The following is a 21,079-nucleotide window of genomic DNA, read 5'->3' as shown; positions in this document are numbered from 1 at the left end:
CAGGCAGTGTTGTGGATGCAGTGTCAGTCTGTGTCTGTATCTTGCCTTGAAGGTACAGGTTTTATTACAAATTTAACAGGCATATCTAAGAGTCCCAAACCAGGTTTTGTTGTGTCCAGTGCACACGTTAAGAGGTAACATCTATCCCATGGGTCAACTGTTTAAACTGGGGTTTGTCAGCTGCAGCTGGGAGGCTGTAGCTGAGTGTCCCTGCAGTGCAGCAGTCCCTCCTGGTTGCCTGGCTAATAACCTTAGCAAGGGGCGATCATTCACGTGCCTCAGGGACTGCCGTATCCCTGAGGAGTAGGAACTGGTTGGTTGGAGAAGCTACTGCAGCTTCTGTGTCATTGGGATATTTACTTGGCTGCAGTTTCCCAGTGGCTGCACACTGCTGTCTGTCCGATCTGTTTTGATGGGTAGCAAAGCCCACATGTCCAGGGGTGTCATGGCCTTGGCTCCTGCCAATGTCATGGCGTTTCCCCCACCTTCTCTTCCTCCACCCCTGGAGCTTGAGACAGGGTGTATAGGGAGATACTCTGCAAGCAGGGTCACAGTGAGGAGTGTTGTGTGCTGGACATTAGCCCCAAAATGCCCGCTATTAGGCAAACTCATCTCGGTGCACCATGGCTTCCTACCACCATGGGCAGCTTTATAATCTCACCACCCACTAACGCAAATCTTTCCCTTTTGCTTTTGGATATTGTACTAGGTATCTCAGCCCAGCTCTGCCTCAGTGCATGTTAATTTATCTGTATTGCTCCTTTTTCCCAACACACTTTATTACTGAGAGCAGTGAACTTTACTCCCCTCATCTTTACTTCCTCTCCCTTTTCAAAATGCTCTTAGACGACCTAGGATATTTTTTTTTTCTCCAAAGCAGAAAAAAAAAAAAACCCAAACACCCTGAGGTGAAGAATCATAGTTTAAATACAAAAGACAGATAAAGGGTGGGAGAGAAAACAGTGCCAAAGTAATTTTTCCAAGATCAGTAACAGAGCCAGGAACCTCCTGAGGCCTCACCAGGCTGCTGCCACCTGGACTGTGCTGCCTCTGTAAACAGCCTTGTTTTCCTTTCCTGTCCTTGAGAGCGGAAGAGCAGCAGTTGCTGCTCTTTTATTCCCACAGAGCCTGCGTAGCTGTGGAGGTACACAGTGAGTTGGGAAGGCCTCGCTGGCTGTTTGTCTGCGCGGGGGGCTATGCCTTCCAGTACAGAGAACGAAGGAGATGTTAGATGTAAACACAAAATAAATACAAGGTATTATTACGAAGTAGGGCCACTTAGTACAGGAAGTGATAACGCCAAGAGGTCGCACTAATTACTTTTGATAACGGCCTCTGTTTGCTCTTTTCACAAACAATAAGGAGCACTTCTCTGGATGCTGTCCGTGAATTAACCTGGCAGCTGCTCAACAGCATACAATGTGGCCATTATACGGAGCCTTGCATTTACACTGGAACGAGGTTCTCCAGCCTTAAACGAGGGCTGGAGTAAAGTGAGTCACAGATATGACAAGCTGAACGGTTGTAGTTGATTGTACTCTGTTGACAGAGGCTTGCTCCCCAAGAGTGTCTACCTGCAGGACGTTGAATGAGCCGGTGGACTTTTCTCCCTTTCGGGGGGAAATGCTCAGCATGTAGCCACAGCAAGCCTCATACATTAACACGTGGTTTATGATCAGTACTCAGATCTCTCTGTTTTGTTTAATTAACCATCTGGCGTCTGGTGCCTGGCATGACCCTAAAAAGTTCAGAGTCCACCAAACCCTTCCTTCAGCTTGCCAGCGTTTAAAAAGCGACTTGTCCCCATTTGGCTGTCAGGCAACTAAGAGGGCAGAAGAGGCAGCTAGAGCACCTGCACCTTCTGGTGGGCCAGCCACAGCACGCTGACGTGCCCACACAACCTGCGCGCGTGTTCCCGGGCATCGGCCGGGGCGAGGCCATAGCCACGGGGGAGAAGGCAGCGAGCTGGGGGCAGCGCAGGGGTGGGGAGGGTATTGCTAAGGTGGAGGCTGAAGGGCAGCTTTCGTTAGAGCTGCACTGGGGCTTATATCTCTTTCTTTCTTCCTCTGAGTATTTTTCGGCATTTGTTCACCCACAAAGCTCGCCTCTCTTCTTTTTGTGAGTGTTCTTGGATAAGCTAAGCTGCCTCTGTTACCGTCCAGCGTTTTCCCTACTACTATTAGCATACGCATTCGCTGTTGTTCGTCACACAGAAATATTTCTTCTAGAGTTTTTTCCTGGAAATCTCACGTCATTGTAAAGCTTACTTATTCTATGTAGACATTCTGTAAAATATTTTGGGTCTCAGTGAACAAGGTAAAAATAAAGGAATCCTTTTTCATGTTTGGCCGTTTCACGCTCCAGAATAAGGGAGCAAGCAGAGAAGTAAAGTGAAGAGAGGAAAGTCTTTTACATTTATGTTAAAAGCAGACATTTATGATTACGATAACCCAGGCCGGAGAGTTTCTGCATCAGCTCCGTATGTTGCTTGAGTGAAAATATGCATTTTAGAGAACTTAATTTAAAAACATCAGGATGGACTGCACATCACAGATAGAAGACACTTCAGTGTTTAACTATACAAGAAAAGATGCCTAGGGGAGGCTAGAAACATCCCCAAAGGATAATAATTCTGAATGTACAATAACTTTCTGAGATTCAGCAGTGAGTTAATTCTTACCATGTGCTACTTTTATTTTGTGCTGAGGACTGGCTCTGAGGTCACATGTCTGCATATTCAGGTCCCTAGTTCTTGGGGGAATCCCACTGCCTAGAGTAGAGGCCAACGCACATTTGAGGAAAAAATGACTTCCACTGCTCCCAAAGAAATGCACAAGGAGGATTGTAAGAGTTTTCCTCTGCAGAATACTCTTGTGCCATGAGGGACATGCTCCAACATTTTAAATTTAATGCAGTAGTTATTACTGTGTGAACTGAAAATTAGACGTTTGTAGGGGAGAGGAGGTATAGGAATGAGAGAGGTGGAATTTGATTTCATCTGCTGCAGAAAAAGGAGGAGAGGGGAACAATCTACTAGCAGTCAAGAGAGTCTGTGTTGCGAGGGCAGGAATAAAGGTCATTTATGCTCGTTGGTATACAGGGAAAAGAGGAGCTATATGGAAAATAGAAGATTTTAAGCCAGACTAGAAGGCAAGAAACAGGAAGAATGTGGTCTGAAGGACGTAAGTAGAAATGCTGCCTCTGGGAAAGGAGATTTGGGCAAATGGAATCACTATTGTATAAGGTGATCAGCTGTTCTATTATAAAACAATAGCAAAAAAGGCAGAACTTAACCATTCTTTTTCTAATGCTGATTCTGTCAGGTAGGAGACAGAGTCCAATAAATTGACCTTGTTGTGAAATCCCCTCTTTGTCCTCCCCATTCATATGCACCCAGAGTTATGCTCCTGATTCTATTTCTTCAAGTCATTCTTTTTCTGACTCATTCTTTTATTTCTAGGACCATGTCTAAAACCCTTTGGCAGAACTGGTGATTGTACTAAGATGGCAATGATTCACAGCCAGAATTTCTTGCTTGTGCGCTCTCAACCATCTCCGTATATTTTCTTCTTACTAGGACAACTGTCGTAAATTTTCTTGTTCTTAGGTTACAGCTGGATGCTAATAGCAGTTTTGCCCGAGTATTGATTTATCCCACTATCTTGTCATCTGAGCAGAGACTGATGAACAGCAATTCTGACCTTGTTTTGTGCTATTCACCCGGTTTTTCTTTTCTTCTTTATGACTCTGCCAGTAGCAGTTGCTATTGGCAGTATTTTGCAACAATATGCTGTATATCTCACAGGACTAATAAGGAGAAATACTCAGTTTCTCAGTCTGCAGCATAAGCTCTTAAGTGCCTTATTAATTAAATCCCAAATGTGAAACTACAGTAAGGAGTAAATACTATTGTACTGGGGTAGTCTAGCCACAGTTGATATTGTAACTGTTAAAAGCACAAATTTTCATTCTGATTGCAGCTAGGTTTAGTAAGCCACCTGGGAGTGAATGAGGAAAAATAGTAGCCGATGACCTAATAAATAATGGAAAGATTCACAGGTAAATCTTAGAAAAGCTGAAAAAGGAGGAGGTGGAGTATTTCAAGGAGGTGAATTTATCAATCTAGTTCTTGTTAGAAAAATATCAAAAATTACTTTTTTCTATGGCAATAACACGTATCTGAAGTAGGCTGTACTGGATGTCCCATTTCTCAGGTGGTTGAAGGGCATTTGGCTTTCAGCCTTTTGCCTCACAGCTTATTCAGAATCTGTGGGTATTTTCTTTAACCGCGTACTTTAACATGTGGCATTGCCTTTCTGCTGTAGCTGAAGTTTAGCTAAAATTAAATTGTCTTCAGAGGAGTGCATATTGGAGTAAATGTGCATTTTAAGTCTCTTTGCTCAGCTAGCAGCAATATGACAGGCACCCTGGCTCCCTATATGATCCATTTTCCATCTTCCTTATTCTGTCCTTCCTTTTCTTCCTCCCTGTTTTCTTCTTGAGCCTCCAGATTTCTTCATCTGCTTGGTCTGAATATCCCTCTAGTTCTGCTCTCCAGTGTGGACTCTGAGGTGATGTATCTCACCTAGCAGCATTTACACCTTCATCCTTATGCATCCTAGCTTGACAGATCTATTCCTATAATCCCCCTTCATTCAGCTGAATTTCAAGGAAAGTTATGCCACACTCGTCCTTTGAAGATAGAACTGCAGCTTCCGAGAAACTCCTGCTCAGCCCCTGCATTCCTGCACTGGACTATAGATGTGCTTTCTATAGGTGAAGTTTTGGAAAATACCAAATGCTAATAAGTTTCTACCAAATATATTTGAACTGAGACAGTCCAGAATATTAAAAAATATCCAGATGCACTAAAATATCATAGGAAAGGCAAAGGATATCAGCTCAAAGGCCGGCTTGAATGCTAAACGTCAAAACTGCCCAAAAATGAGAGGTTGCAGGAATTGCTTTAGCTTACTTTTTTCTGTCTTAGTTTTACATTTCTACATGGCAGGCCCATTTCTGCTTTCTAAAGGAAAACACACAACTTCAGGAAGGTATTTTTTTTTAGATACCTTCAGCTTGATGCATGAATGTCGCAAAGCTATATAGTAGAAGAAAGCGGGGTTATAAACAGAAACTTGGCCTTGCCTGAAGGCAATAACACTTAAACATCAGCTTTAGTAGGTTTACAGGGACACTGCTGACCTTAACGTTAATACATTTTCTAGCACCTTAAAATAAATTACTACAACGCTCGCGCTGTGAAAAGCTGCAAATGAAAGCAAGATCCTATTTAATGCAAACAATTCTCCTAGATGTTATAGCACTGGGTTATATACATACAGCATATTAAGCCAAAATTGAAGTTGGCCTGTCATTTCATTGTCTAAGCAGAACCAACATAGCAAGGTTAAAAAATATGATTGATAGTAAATATTAAAATAGTTCTGCAAAAAATATTTCCATTTTGACAATTTAACATCTTTGGACATTACTGGCAACACAGGTCTTTTAAAAAAAGTCCAGTGTACTGCTTTTTGCCAAAAGCCTCCTTTTAAAATTTTCTTTATGAAAACATCCTAAAAGACTAACACTTTGCTTGAAATTCAATCTCCTACTTTCATTACTTTTTAAATAACAAAGGAGATACTTTTTATTGGTGTATATATTTATTTGTGCATTATAAAATTTAAGATTATTCTGCAAGGAGTTCTCAACAGAAGATCTCTTGTACTAAGGCCAGTGGATTATAAACGTTTTGGCAGGATGCAGATCGTAGCCTCTGCTACCTTTCATAGCTCCGCTGGACCCTCAGCTTTTAACAGTTTGACAAAGAACAGCGGCTGACCATCCATCCTAGATGCAGACAGCACAGAAATTTTTGTGGGATCTATCTCATCCAGAGACAGCTAATTAGTTTCTAGGCTGATAGAAAACTAGTCAGTGGACAGAGTGATTCATACTGCCTGAAGATAAGTGCCTTAAAAGTATCATATCTCTCTCTGTTGACTGTAATACTCACTTAACACTTGGCTCCTAACTTTTCATTGGCAAAGTTAAATGAAGAGAATTCTACCTTATCCGTTCCATAGACACAATGATGAATATCGAGACTCTTCTGAATACTGGAAGAAATGTGTGTATGTCCAATTTAAGCTGTTACAGGAAGTTGCATGACGTCTACCAAGTAGATTAGAGACTGTTGGCCAAGTCCTGAAGTTTTATAAACTTCTTACTCAGTCCTTACTCGGCAGCACTCTCTGTGAAGTATTTCCACTTAGTCAGCGGCTATTCAGCAAGAATGATTGATCAGAAACATTCCTCTAATATAAATCAGTCTTATCATGTTTAAACAACTAGAGCTTCTACCAGCCAGGATGTTATGCATGCTGTGAGAGGGAGGGGAGCAAACAGCTGGAAGGGTTTCATATTTACTGACGCTTTATTAGCCTTGGGCTTCTTTGCGTACTTGGAGAATCGCTCTACAGAATGAAGAGTTCACAAAGAGGTTCAAATTGTTTTGCCCTAAGAGCGCATAATAGGCCCTTGGTTTTATGTCTTGGTCACAGTCTACTGTTTGGGCTAAAAATAAAGAGAAAGAAATGTTAAGTATGCTGGCATTTTATTTATTCCATTAATTTCATTGCAAGCTTATAGTAAAGAGTGCCTTCCCCCCACATACTCATTCCAGGTTTTAGAGACTTCTTTTGCACTGCTGAGAATTGTATTTTTCTGTCTATAACAGTACCATAAAAGTACACTGAACTGACTCAAGCTGACTCATGGCTGGGGCAGATGATGCTTACAGCCCAGCTGATTCTGGATAGCATCACAGGTTATTTATACAAAGCATTTAAGGCTTTCAAGTGACTTGCTTATTCTCCCTTATTTAACTGTTTTGCACCAGGCAGCCCAAGGGTGCTTCTCTAACTGTGTCATCTGTTTCACCCTGTCCTTTTTAGTGGAAGTAAACTGAATACAAATACTGTGTTGTCTATGTGCAGGCTTTTTGTATTTTTTACGGGGAAGGATGGGGACTGAAGTGAAAATGAAGGTTATCATTCTTGTTACTCATTTATGCTTCAGTCATACGCTTAGGAACAGCCTGGACTTCCAAGCGAAAACAGGAAGCTGATTCACCTGTGGGAGAAGGTCCAGGCTTGCTGGTGACGCTTCACATGCCACCAGCAGCCTGTCCTTTGCTCTCGTCTAGTTGTTGGAGTAAAGCCAAACGACACAGAACTGATAAATACATGTACTGAGCTTGTTGTACCGTCTTACTCTCTTTTCCTTACCGGACTTACTCTCTTAAGAGCACTGTGTTACTTCTAGAAAGATGTTTTGTCTTGGAATACAGAAAAATGAATTAATTTAACATAACTTTTCTTTAAGTAGGTTATTTTTTAGCTTTTGATCTTTTTCAGACATTATTGAATCACGTGCTAAAAGTAAAAAGCTCAGTTTTGAGATAACAGCATGTGTTTTTGTTTGGCGCTCAAAAAATAGCTATTTGTTATAGTCTGACTCTGCAGTGCTCTGAAATTTGGTTTAGTCTCTTGAGCACTGAAGGAAGAAGTGTCTTGGGTAGTCTAGTGCAAGAGGCAAAATAGCACTTAGGCCCCTAAAGTACAACTTAGACGTAATTTATGTCTAAAAGGAAATCCCAGGACAGCTGCAGTAAATGATCTGTTAAATGACAAAGGAGGTCTCATCTACCATACTGCACAATATGCAGCTAATTTCATGACTGGCTTCTCACAATATGTGGTATTTGAAGTTTAATTTCCCACACTTATATCCAGCGATAGAGAGCGTTCTCCCAAGGACATGGAGCTGTTTTCTGGCTAACGAGTGAGTGGGAATTCCAGCATGCCTCCATAAATGTTAGAAGTCAGTCCCTGTCAGCCTCCTTTCTTTCCAGTACTAATGAAAGACTACGTGTTCTGTTTCTGCATTTCTTGAAGTGAAGAAACAGAAGTGAATTAACTATTACATGAATGAAATCTACACCTTGATTGTTCATCTCTGTACATATACATATGTGCATATATATATATCTATATAAATTTTCTAAAGCTCAAATTTTCTGCCTTCATCTTCTCCTAGGAAGTAGCCAGTTTCTTTTATGTATTAAAAAGCTTAATTTTTAATTATATCACAGGGGAAACAATCTATAGAATCTAGCTGTATTCAGAACATTTAAATAACTCTTCCAAATGAAGCAACTTTTTGCTTTTTTTCTTAAAACTTTATGGGCTAAATTCAGATGTAAGTAGCTCTCCTTTTGATTTCTGTAGCAGCGTTGCTACAATGCTTTCAAAGACGACTGACACGTTCATATCTCATATTAGCATTTAAGGTCCCATGTTTTATACCTCTGTGATGTTTCCAGTCGTTTTAGAAATGAGCAAGATCTGTTACACTGGATTTTGGATAGATAATTGCTCTAACTTATGCTGCCATATGGCCCTCGGGTGCTGCTGCTACTCATGATTTTTCTAGTGAAAACACGGACCTTTGTGGGTGAAAGAGTTTATGAGAAACTAGTGAAGCCTATTTTCCTGATCATTTGCATCTGTATGGTTTTCTTGCTTTTTAAAAGAACTATATGGACATTTCAATTTGATATCAGCATATATAATGCAATTAAATTGTTCTTCCCTTCTCCCACAAGGTAGTTGGGCAGGAGCATGCAGACTGCTATGTTTATGGTTGCAGCACCCTATTTCTGACAGCAGAAAGGATGACACAGTGCAGGTGCGCAATGCAGCCGTCCCATGCTTACGCTGTGTGCCTCATATTAGCCCTCGGATCTGAAACGTCTCAATGAGGAAATGTCCCATGAGGACTGCAGAAACCTTTGGTTTCACAGCCTCTTTCCTACTCCTAGTGCTATATATCCCCACTCCTAAATCTCGCCTCCTACAGCCGGCCTCCACGTGAACCCTCGTCCCAGGCTGCCAGTGCTCAGCCTCGCTCCGACGTGGCCGCCCAGAGCCCGGGGCCACCGCTCGCACTCATCCCAGCTGCTCCGCTCTGCTGTCTTTTTGGCTGCTGCTAGGCAAATCCACCGTCTCCTGGCCTGTCTCCTCTCGTTAGCTGCCCCTTCACTGTGCTACCTACGGCTTCGGACAAGGCTTTCAGGCTTCCAGGCAAAAGCAGTTACTAAAATTCATCCAGGTAGATCTGAGGGCAGAAAAGAATGGCATCCCTTAAAAAAAAAAAAAAAAAAGAGACTTTGGTAGTTCTGGACACATTCTTCTGTAAAAATAAATGGTCAGGATCAAAAAGCATTAAGGCATTAAAGGCATTACAAAGTTAATGTCTTTATCTCTGCTGTTTCTGAATTTGCTGGAAATCCACTAAAGAGTCCAAAAGTTACTGGACAAACCTACATGCACTTGTTCCCAGTGGTGGGATGAAAGTTTCCTGTTTCTGTATTAAACTGGACTAAAATGGAACAAATAGTGTAGAAATATGATTTGGGCATACAAAGCAGAAATATTGTTTATACAATGTATTTTGACATGCTACTGCCAGCTTCAAATTATTATGCAAATGTGCTTCAAATTATTATTCAAATGTGCACACTGGATAACTAACAATAAAAATCTGGCCACCTGGTATCTGTAGACTGGTTATTCTGTTGTTCCATCATGTTATGAAAGCTATTTTCTTGAAAACATTTTTGCAGGCCGGCTGGCTGTTTTCCTGGAAAATAAATTCTGAATAAATAACAGCACTTGGTGGAAACTCCATGGAAACTGGGGGTGTCAGCTCCACTTCCAGCTGCTGTCCTCATCCACATCCCTATTGTAGCCACTGGATCTATTAAAGTGTAAATCAAACGGTTTCCTCCCTGACGGACTTCCAAATCTTTCCCTTCGCATTTCTGCTGTGCGGATGATTTTGCGTGTGTCCTTCACAAGCCCATGAACTTCACCCACAAGAGATGACTTTCAGAAATTTCTAGCTGCTTGTGGACATTTGGTAAACCCATTTAGCCTGAAGTCCTTTGGCCTCATAGACTGACTTAAACTGTAATACTGAGAAAGGGAATTAGTCAAAATCAAGCATGATTTTGATTTTGCAAAATATCTCCAGCATCTGTTCTTGCAAATGCTGGGGTCCTTTTGTTCTGATCTCCTAAAGCTAGAATTCCCTGGAAGGTTTGGTAGCTTAGCTGGAGTTTAATTTTAAAGTGCCATGGTAAAAAGAACAAAATGGAATATATGGAGCATGTGACAAAACTGATGTTTTTTCTAGGAGCTTTTGTTCGTAACTATTTTGTGTTATGTTTTGGTTTTCATTTTCTATTTTAATAATAGAATTGTTTTCTTATTTTTTATAATACTTGCTTGTTATAGGCAGTAAAAGAAAACAGCACCCTAAAGGTCATGGCATAGGTTTCCGAAGCTGGAAAATGCACAATAAGTGTGGTGTGCTTTTCCTCTGGGTAATAATTCCGCAAGGCAGGGCAGCATTGCTTCACGTGGAATTGTCTCATTATTAACACTCTTAAACGAGTGGCTATGCTATGATTTTTTTTTCCACTAGGTGTTGCCAAAATTGTTTTAAAATTGTATTTCATTAAAACAAGTCAAAATTCTTTGCACACAAATAATTTTGGAAAAAAGCTAGGATTTTTCTAAAGAGAATTACAGATAGTTAGATTTAGCATATAGAAACACTAATCTTTTATTGGAGAGTAGAGAAAAGGCACAGCTGGCAGCAAGCTCTCCTCCTGTCTCCTGTTTTCTTGCGGAGGAAAAATGTTTCTCCTGTAGTTTTCTGAAAATTCAGATAGTACCAGCTGTCCTGAAAGTCTAATGTCCTCATTCATCACTGCACTAAATTGAGTCCGGTAATGGGGAGATGAACATCAGCGTGGAGGTAAGTGTCAACTGAGTTTACTGCAACTGCTTAAAAAACACAGTTTCCATCTGCAGCACATTTATTTTTAAAGAGGCAGTTATTTTCCAGCTGAGAACATCTTGGTGAGCCAGAAGTGGCTGGACTTGCCTGCCTCCCAGCTCCGAGCAGAACCTGACACCAGGGCGCCCTGCTGCCTCCAGCATCGCCCGCCCCACATCCGCTGGGCTTCCTTACACCGCCGTGGCTTGGGCCAAGGCCCAGCAAACGAACGCTGCTCCAGACAAAACATTTCACCTTCAGGAATCCAGCATTTTTTGACAGAAGTTGGTTGCAGAAGAACTTTTCTAATTAGCTTTAGATTCAATGCTTTTGCTTTTCCTATGGCACCAAACACTAAGAGAGGAGATGCCATCTTTCACTGTGACTTCAGGTTAATTATAGGGAAACTAAACATTTTAATAGAGCTTGTGAGAAAAGTTTTGCTTTTCTGTCTTTTCATAAAAAATCATTTGTACTGGCTCACTCGAAGTTGCCAGCATCTTTTCTCTCGTGGCACTGAAACCAGGAACTGTGACCCTGAGCCACACATATCCAGAACGAGACTTCTGGGCAAGCGGCAGTGTCTGCTTGCCCCAGTCTGGGATTCTTCCTGAGGCTGTTGATCATTGCCAGAGACACTGTAATAGATTAAATGGATGTAGTGCAATCATTCTTATAGTTTTGGTGTACAAGAAGGGCAGACACTTGCTGAAGATTCTTCTGCTGTCAGGCAATAATATATTCCTTCTTCCTGTAGATTCGCTTCCAGATACGTACATTTTCTGCTGTCTTCCAGGGTTGCAGCTGATCTTACAGCCTTTGCCTCTGTGGGGATATTAGCAAGTTTATTATTAGCAAGTTTATTATTAGCAAGTCCCCTCTGGCTGTTTTCATAAAATCTGTAGGAACTTACTTTTCTTGAGAGATTTCTAGCCTTTTGCTGAGTTTTCTTTGCAATCTATGTAAGAAAATTAAACTAACTAAGTATGGAGAGCTTGGCTAGAAAATGAAGAGAGAAGGATTAACACCTGTAAGTGCTGGAAGAGCACTGATGTCAGGGAGGCAGAGGAATTTTCTAGGAGAATTCAACAGCTTATTCTAGAATCAGGAATAAGAGTGTAAAACATTTTTGGGGCAAGTACCAGGCAAAATTCCCAGGTCTGCTCTGGAGAAGAAACTCCAGGGATAAAATCCTGCTTCATCATTTGCAGAGTCCTCTTGAATAATCTGTATGGAAGAATGTCATATGGGAGGAAGGATGGAAAAGATGACTGAAGCATCATGATTGAAATGCTCTAGAACAAATTCGCTATTGTTACTATTTAAGTAGGCTCACAAATGGGACGACAGTCTATAGACAGATAATATTTTAAGAATATTAAGTCTTGCTTTAAGTAAGAATAAGAAGGAAGGCATCATATCCCAAGAGAATTATAGCCTGAAGCCTTGATCCTGCAGTCATATCTGTAGGGATGGTCCCTGGAGCTAGAGACCCACTGAAATCTTGGGTGCGGAAGGCTCTGCAGAGACTTATCTTGCACGCGCTGAGTAATTGTGCAGACAGCAGAGCTCCTGTGCTCACTGTTCCCCCACAACGTGTCTCTGGAGCTCTTAATTACTGGAGTCAATGAAAGCTCTCATGAGCTTTAGCTGTTCCAGTCAATGCCTCTGTCCTTTTCTAAAAATTGGCAGAGTAGTTAGTTACCTTGCACCTCTTTTTAAATGCAGGTGAGAAGAAGAGGGGGCCACCGTGCATAGTTTCTAGGAGTGCTTACCAGCCCAGAATTTGGTACGCAGGTTATTAGTGCATGTTCAGACATCCTTACTTACTACTAGAATGGACTTGTCAGCCTGACTAACCTGCTTTGTGAGTGTGCAGTTGCAGTAGAGGAGAAACTGCCCTTCCCCTTTATTTTTTTTAAGAGTAACTTGCCCAAAAAGGGTTGGTTCTTGGAAATGTTTGTGCTTGGCCTTCTAGTCCATTTCTGGGAAAACGACAACAAGGGTTGTTTGATAGGATGCTTTCAGGACAAAGCAAAGCAGACACCAAACCCATGTTTGTTATCTTGTTATGGGAATTAGGCAAAAAGCTCTAAAGAAAATTGATTTGGAGGAATACTATTTTACTTTTGCATATTTACATTACTATTTTCAGAAAGTCTGGGCCATCCCAACCCCATAACTTATTCAGTGAATGTATCAAAGCTTTATGAAGCCTGAAGATGTGAGATTAAGTCTCTGTTCTGCTTTCTAAGACAGTGGCACATGAATTCTGGTACAGGTTACTATTTCTCATTTGGGCACATCCTCGTTGCTTTCTCCCTATCTTTTCCATTCTGTTTGCATGGAGGGTCCCAGAACTGCACACAGTAATCGAGATGCAGCCACACCATGGAGTTATTGATTTTTAAGACATGACATTGTATTGTGTGAGGCTTCCTTAAGACCTGTGCTCACAGCTCCGCTCCTTAGTTACTCGTTAAATCCCTCCTAGAACTTATGGATGCAATTTTTCTTCTGTTTAGCTGCCAATGTAAGATTAGGGTCTGGGAGATTTTTCTGCAACATTTGACACTACTAGCTCAGTGAGATTTTGGAGTCATTACCCTTTTCGTATTTTTTTTTTACCGTTAATGAATATAAAGTTTTTTTTGAATTTTTTTTACCTCATGGGGTGGTTTTCTGATATGACGGGAAACAGCAGAACTGCCCTTTTCCTTCTACTTTGCAATTCACCATTTGTCTCATTCTTTCATTTAAGCATCTCCTTTCTTCCCATATTCTTCATTTATACTCTTTCTGTTTTCACACATTCTATTCTCTTTCTTACCATCTTTTCCCTTTCTGGTCGTGTCTTCCCCACGCCCTTCCCCGTTCACTGCATTCTCCCACCCCAAGTGGAAAGAAACTTTGAAAATCCTCAAGCAGACAGGGTGGAAACAGCAGGAAATGAGGGTGCAGAAATAAAGAGGAAGCTCGTTTGTGAAATGGTGCAGCATCGTCAGCAAGGGCAAAAAAATAGGGGTGAGGAGAGAAGGAATGTGCTTGCTTAAAATCAACTAGAGCCTGGACCGCTTCTCTTGCGCGTTTCCGTAGCTTTTGCCTCACTGAGCTGAGGGCTTTGGTATCTTTATCCCTAACGTTACTGAACGGGAGAAACATAAGCACCCATAAGCTACACCACGAAGCATATATCTAACATTCTCATTCTTGAAGGACATCAAGAAGTAACCTTTGAACCAAAGTTTACCCAGTAAACAAGACAAGCTGAATTTGGGTTTTGAGAACGGATCTTGACAGCATATACTTCTGCTTGAGATACTTTGGGCTTTCCAGAAATAACTGGTGATTCATGTTTGCTGTAGGTATGCAATCCACTCTAAGCTAGTATAATTTTAATTTAAAAAATGCAGTGTTTATCCCTCTTCTAAATAATTAATAAATATTTTAAATAACACCAAGCTTAAAACAGTTTTTCCTGCTGGACATTTACCCTTCTCTACTCCCACTTAGAATTTTTTTTTACTGGTATGTCATCATCAGCCCTCTGAGTACGTATGCCTGTGTTTCGCTGACTGCTATAACTCGTGTTCAGGAAAAACTATCTGAGCTGGCTTCAGACTAAAATTAGCTTGGTTACTGGTAGCTGTATAGAAACAGCCAGATGAAATTCAGAATGGTTTGCTGTTTTTGCCTAAGAAGGCTCTATGGTTAATGATTTGAGTTCTGGGGTGTCATTGTTACGCTGCTTGTAATATCTGAAGTAGATATGGAAGAACTAGTTTATGCATGTTTGCACATTAGCCAAAAATGCTGCAGAAACTACAGTCAATACATACCTTCTGTGACAAGTTTCTTCAGGCCGGTCTGAGTTTACCTTTTAAGAAACAACAGTTTATGTTACAAGTGCTTCCTAAAATCAAGTTGCTGGAGATTGCATCTGTTAAATTGTTTTCATTTCCATATTAAGAAATAATGTTCTTGGTTTGTCAGACGTGATTTCTTTTTTATGACCCAGTTCTTCTGTTGTCTAGACACTAATACCTGTTTGCTGGTATTAGCAGAACAATTATTTGGCTAGGGACTTAATCTGGAATTCAGAGAGGACAACCTACCAATATTTCTTTTACCCTATTAAAAATAAATCACTTTTCTGTTCACCTGTTAAGTTGGAAAGATTCTCTCATAAACCAAGTATTTTTCCTTCTGTAAACAATAATACTGACATGAAATGGGAAAAAAAATAACCTGTATGCTTCTTACCAGGCTTGGAAGAATTTATGTGTTATGTAGCTGTAATATCACATTTAACGGGCCCACAGTACATCAGTGAAAGGGACTGTTACTGTGAGACTAGAACAAAGGTATTGTAATCCCTTGCTCAGCGTTGCTGCGTTCCAACAAGCGACCTGACAGAGCGCTGAAAGAAATGCTCTCAGCGCGCTTGCTGCCCGTTGTGCTCTGAAGGGGCCTTTGGAGCATTAGAAGCGTCTTGCACAATTCGTGCATTGTTGTAGTCCCACTAACATCCCGTCGGGTCCAAAGCAGCAGAAATACTGAGTCTGTAACAGTGAAAGAGGCTCTTTATTCATACATTATAAAGCCATAAGGGATTGTTGAGATCATCTAGTTTACCTCCTGCATATCACAGGCCTTGCATAAATTCCTGTTTGAATAAAGTATATCTTTCAGAGAACTTTTGGAGACTTAAAAGCCTCAACTGATGGGGAATCCACCACAAGCCTCGTACGGTCTTTCAGTGGTTGCAGTTTACTGCCTGAAGCGTGTTGCCAATTCACAGCCTAGATCACTCAGCTCCCATTTCCAATCTGCTCTTTTTTCCTCTGGACTGTGACCAAGTAACCTTTTTGGCTTTTTCTTTTACAGCAGGTAGGATAGAATATACACTAGAATAATAAATAAGTTTAGTGGAAATATTAGTGAAAAAAATAACATTTCAATTCTGTATAATTTTATTAAATATATGTTACTAAGATCCTGAGACCAGTCTTCAAGGATAACTCTAGATTGTTTGTGAAAAGTATTTCGGTGCACATATGTTAAAGATGCAGGAAAACCCCAAGGGCATTTTCACACATGGTAGCAGGCATCTGACTGAGAAGCTTAATGCCTTTACAATGCATTATTATTAAATGCTGTTTCACTTATTTCCCATCAATCCAGTACTATTGCATGGAGCAAGTCAATGCCATTTGGAGGCTCTAGGGTTGCTCTGAAAGAAGTGTAGCTGCACCAGCACACAACTGCTCCCAAGGGAAGGTTCCCTGCCCCTGAGGTTGCTTCTCACCTCTCTGTCCTCATTCTCAGGATAGGGGTGTTCAGTCTTTCCCATACTCTTAGGAAGCCTCCAATCCCTTTTCATTCATTTGCGCACATTAAGCTCTCATGAGCTGCCTGTGAAAATCTGTCTGGGAAGTGCTGAGAATTTTATGAGAAAAATTTGCGGCACTCTATGGCGGCAACAGGAAACAAGGGGATGTGTTGGTGGTTTAACTTTAGCTCGTATCTTGCATGAAATCTGCCGGATAAATAACAAATCCAATACAAATCCCATTCATTTTAAGCAACAAACAAAGAAATAGCAACCATAGCTCCAAGTATAGAAAAGTTTATGGCTCTTTACAAAAACATGGAGGAACTGTTTACACGTATTTAGTTCCTTTCCATCCCTTAATTATATGCAGCTGTTACAAGCAAATTGTCATCACACATTCATAACTTTAAATAGTATTTTTGGAAGTGTGCTGCCTGTAAGGCAGAGCTATTGAGCTAAACAAAATGGATTTACACAGTACTACAAATTTCTCATCAGTTTTCCTACCGTACTATCCTTGAAACAGATACACTTAACTCAAATTGATTGGAATGTTTGGTAGGAAAGGAGGTTTATTTAAAAGTGAAAAATAAGATATTAATAATTGCTATTGCATATCTGTTAAAAATCCCATGGATTTATCTATGCTCCCTCCCTCTCTCTTTTACTTAATGCTGAAGAACTTTCCAGGTTAATGGCAGTTGCAGACATAAATTCTTTCCCCAAGGTCTCTGCTTTTCCATCTCAGACTGGTCCCTGCAACTAGTGGAAACATACCTTATTATATGCGGCACAGAGAAGATGCAGGGGAGAGATGTCCAGGACACTGTTTTTTTTAGGATTGCCATTCTGGAGGAATGGAATACTTTAGGGTTCAGTCAACGCTGAAGTTATTCTCGACACAAATCAGAGTAAGTTAAACACAAATAAAACTACTTATCTGCACAATCAAAAATCGGTAACAGCAGCTGCAAAACTAGCAATACATGAACGGAAATGAAAGGAAGAAAAAAAGGCCAATGCTCATCTCTGCCAGGAACTTCGGTTAGCACTTATGGTTCCTTTCTCCCTGCTCGAGTCATCTCTAACCTGGCAGATGCTTCACCCTAGTCCTGAACCCGCACCTTGAGTTTCCCCTCCCGGGGGACCACAGGCTCTCGGTATGGCCCCCTTTGGAGGAGGAGGAGGGGGATTGTTCCCTTTCCCATCCATACATCATTTAATGTTTATCATAATCCAAGCAGGGAAGGATTGAAACCTTCCTCCTGCCAAACTGGAGCTTTCGGCTTCCAGCTGAGGTGATTCTAGGAGTGGGCTGCTCCGAGGCAGTCCTGAGCCTGGGTCTCTTTTCTGAGAGGAGTCCTGACAATTACTAACAGCTCACAGGAAGCTGAAAGTAGTTCACATCTTTTAAGTTAAAACTTCACCCACACACAGAAGTTGCACTAATGTGCACTTTACACTAATGTGATGGATCTGTGAAGCGGCATCAGGTATTGATTAATTCAGTCTTTAGGAAATCAGCTGTAAAGAGTGCTGTAAATGCTTTTTGAGGTTGCATGCTGTATCTTTATGAGCAACAGAACACAAACAAATCTTTTGCTCAAAAAAAGCTGCATTTTTTTGTTTTTATCCAGAATTAAAATAAACTTGTGCTAAGCACTGACAGAATATAGTACGAAAAGTTGGAATGGCAAAACGTATCTGTTTCCCTGGGCTTTTTAGCTCCCTTAGGGCAAGGAAAAAAATACTTACCAGTATATAAAAAGTAGAAGTAAGGACTTGCTTTTACTTACAAATTCAAATGCAGATCCTCTAACAGAATCCGCGTGGTGGATTATTCTATCCCTTGAGCGTTGCCCCAGCAGTTGCCTTTTGAATTCTAGATGTTGCTGAGCCAAGTGGGCTTTACACTCTGTGCCACTCTGTTATTTTTTTATTGTACTGAAATGACAGTATTCCCTCCCTTCGCAACAAGGCACTAAATAAAATCTGTGTTTACCTTCCAAAGCTGCCAAGTTAGGCAGAGCTATAAATAGAAAAACGGTAATTATGCTGGAGGAAGTGGGGTGAGGTTTTATTGGAAGGGTTATGTTCCCAGGGGGTTTTTATAGCGTTCCTATACTTGTGTTTTGCACTCAGGCACATTCCAGGCTGCTCCTTTGAAACCAGTTTTGGTTTCTGAACCAGAAAAGAAGTAATACAGTGGTTGCTGTGTGCCATCTAGCGTTCCAGCTATGAAGTCAACTTTCGGCAGAGGATTGCCCAAGGCCTCGTGTGCGCGCGTTACGCTGAGGACAGATGTCCCCTGCTCTGCGTTTGGTAAGACCGCTTCGCTTCTTTCCTCCCGTGCAAAGCGTCTGTGCGTTGTGAAGCTGCTGCGTCCTCTGCGCTGGCTGATGGTCCAAGGGGTGAGAGAAGGGAGGGAAGGAAGAAAGGAGGGGAAGAGTGGGAGCAGGGAGCACTACAACAGTTATTGCGGATTATAGAAAGATACTGCAGTTTAAATACAACCGGGGGGGGGGGTTGCACTGTTATATTACAAGGATCAAATCAGTGCTGTGACAACCCCTGAGTCTGAAGAATAGAAATTTGGCTTAGAGCAAATCAACTGAATGTTCCTCTGCTACAGCTGAAAGTCTGAATATAGATTTGGTATAGTTCAAATCCTGTTTCAGGACTGCATGTCCAGGGGCCCCGCAGGAGGTACTGTCATCACAACAAGAAGAAACAGTCTACCCACTAAACTATTCTATTATGTACATTATATGCCTTCTGATTAACAGCTGAGGTTAGAAAAATGTGTCATTTTTAATATGTCTGTTTTTATTGATCAAAAATTGACTAAACTCAATACTTTGAGGGAGTTGGCACAGTTAGTAACCAGCTAATTATAACTGCCCTAAACAGAATATGACTAGAGATCTGATAAACTTGCAGGGGATGCAGTAACACCGAGGTGCTTTGATCTTCTCCAAGGTTATATAAAAAAGTCTGTGATAATTCAGAAAATTGAATCCAAATGGCCCAAGTTCAGACGTATAAGCCATGAGGATCGTTGCTTAGTTCTGGTATTGCTTGTGTAATTTCTGTGGATGATGACAGGGCAAACATTTAAAACCATATATTGTTCTGTGCATTAATGAGACAGTGAGGTGTTGCGAAAGGAAACATTAAATGAAACTGAAAATCTTGAATTAGAGAAAGAAAATACTACCAGATGGGGGGAGAGAAGGAAGCAGACATGAGTAGCTGAGGAGTAAATCTACGGTCAGGTTGGATTTTGACAAGCCACGTTTTTATCAGGCTCCTTTCTTTTGGCTTAGGTAAATGTAAATTATTTTGGAGAGGTATTCTTTCCGAAGGAGGGTCAACATAAACAAATGTAGATAAACAATGCAGAAAGAAAAGCTACACCGGTAAGGCATGTTGTGAGTATTCTATGCTTACAGGTAAAGAGCACCCTGAAAAATATTCCCTGTTACAAAGCACTGTAAGGAGTCATTCAAGAACAGCAGTTGATAGAATCACTAAAAACTAATCTAGCTGCCTGATGTTGAAAGTGTACAATAAACTTATTTTGGGGATCTGTCAGAAATACAGGGCAAGCTACGGCGTGCATGGAAAAAATGCATTATACTTGATATAAGCAGCAACTGAAAATAAATGTTGTGCCTATCACAAGTGGGAACGTTTCAGATCTAGAAGCTGTCCTCCCAGGTAGCTCACACAGGCCCGAGACAGGCCATATGGTACCTTCACAGCAACGACATCTTTCAGCTCCACTGCTTTCGGCCCCTACAACCTCTGCTGACCCTCTTTCTAATGCTGTCGTGCTTCTTCTCCCCTAGTACTTACCTCCTTCAACAAGTGAAGCAAAAGTTCAACAAACTTTGCAAAATGATTAAAAAATACAGTTGACTTGAACTAGGCCAAGAAATATCTTGCAGATAAAAGAATAAATGCCTGCCTCCTTTTCTTTACCGTGTCTGAATTCTTTAGATTTAAATCCTAATCCTATTGGGGATTCAGGATCCTTCTTCTCTTACATATAGCTTCTTCTCTAAACCACGGACTGTGTCTCTTACTTTTCCAATTAGTGTGTTATTGACCATAATAGCTAGTAAAAGATTCAAATATAACCCCAGCCCCCTTTGCTGCCTTCGTGATCCATCAGGTGTGTCCCTGCTTAGGAATTTCTTCTCCGGAATATGAATGGAGGGAAACCTGAGCAGGAATTATTTCTTTCTAGGAGGACTCCAGCTGAATAGGCGATCATCATTAGCTCTGTGCAAAGGGCAGGAGTTTTCCCTGTTGCATCCTGTGTGGCTTTTGATTTAAATATGGAAGCAAAAACAGCAAGTAAACTCCACCATCACGATAGTGAGTGAAGAACATAGCTATACATCAGCACTGATATCTAGAGAATGTCTCGAATATCAAAGGGGATTTGTGAACTTTGTGTAGATTTCCCTAAATTCTTGCACTATGTAAACTAGTTTTTTCTGTTTGTTTGTTTTTCTGCGGTATGTACAATGCAACTAACAGCTGATGGGGCTGGGCACATCCTCCTATACAATATTAATAAAGAGGAAAAAATAAACATTGCACACAGCAGTATAAAATGATAAAGCAGCTAGTTTCCTAAATGAAAGATGAGATAAAGCTCAGCTCTGTAACTCAGGAAACACATCAGCATTTTCATCACACGCAGCCTGGAATGTTAGCTGTAAACAATAGGCTGGCAACACAAGGGGAGGAAAGGGGAGAATTTACTTAGTTTAAACAATTTATCTAAGGGAAGTTTAATGAGCTACTTCAGTATTTCAG

At 41.0% G+C, this 21,079-nt stretch overlaps 2 long non-coding RNA genes across 10 annotated transcripts in view; one reads left to right on the top strand and one right to left on the bottom strand.

Moving 5' to 3' along the window:
* Window positions 1-10,839: 10,839 nt before the first annotated feature.
* Window positions 10,840-17,660, bottom strand: LOC138066289 (uncharacterized). Its single transcript, XR_011139573.1, has 3 exons — window positions 17,027-17,660; window positions 14,754-14,791; window positions 10,840-11,739 (listed from the first exon to the last, which is right to left on the bottom strand). It is a non-coding gene; the product is annotated as an uncharacterized lncRNA (long non-coding RNA).
* A 767-nt stretch (window positions 17,661-18,427) lies between these two features.
* Window positions 18,428-21,079, top strand: part of LOC138066288 (uncharacterized) — a 79,457-nt gene continuing 76,805 nt past the window's right edge. For 4 of the 9 annotated variants that reach the window (XR_011139569.1, XR_011139568.1, XR_011139570.1 and 1 more), the window contains exon 1: window positions 18,428-18,571. This is a non-coding gene — a long non-coding RNA (uncharacterized lncRNA). Of the gene's footprint in view, window positions 18,661-18,793; window positions 19,669-20,501; window positions 20,633-21,079 lie in introns of those variants that run through there. The other 5 variants (XR_011139571.1, XR_011139565.1, XR_011139564.1 and 2 more) reach the window with 4 other exon arrangements.

This window comes from Struthio camelus, chromosome 2 (assembly GCF_040807025.1).
Source record: "Struthio camelus isolate bStrCam1 chromosome 2, bStrCam1.hap1, whole genome shotgun sequence".
NCBI lineage: Eukaryota > Metazoa > Chordata > Aves > Struthioniformes > Struthionidae > Struthio > Struthio camelus.
This window is presented reverse-complemented; position numbering and strand designations above follow the sequence as displayed.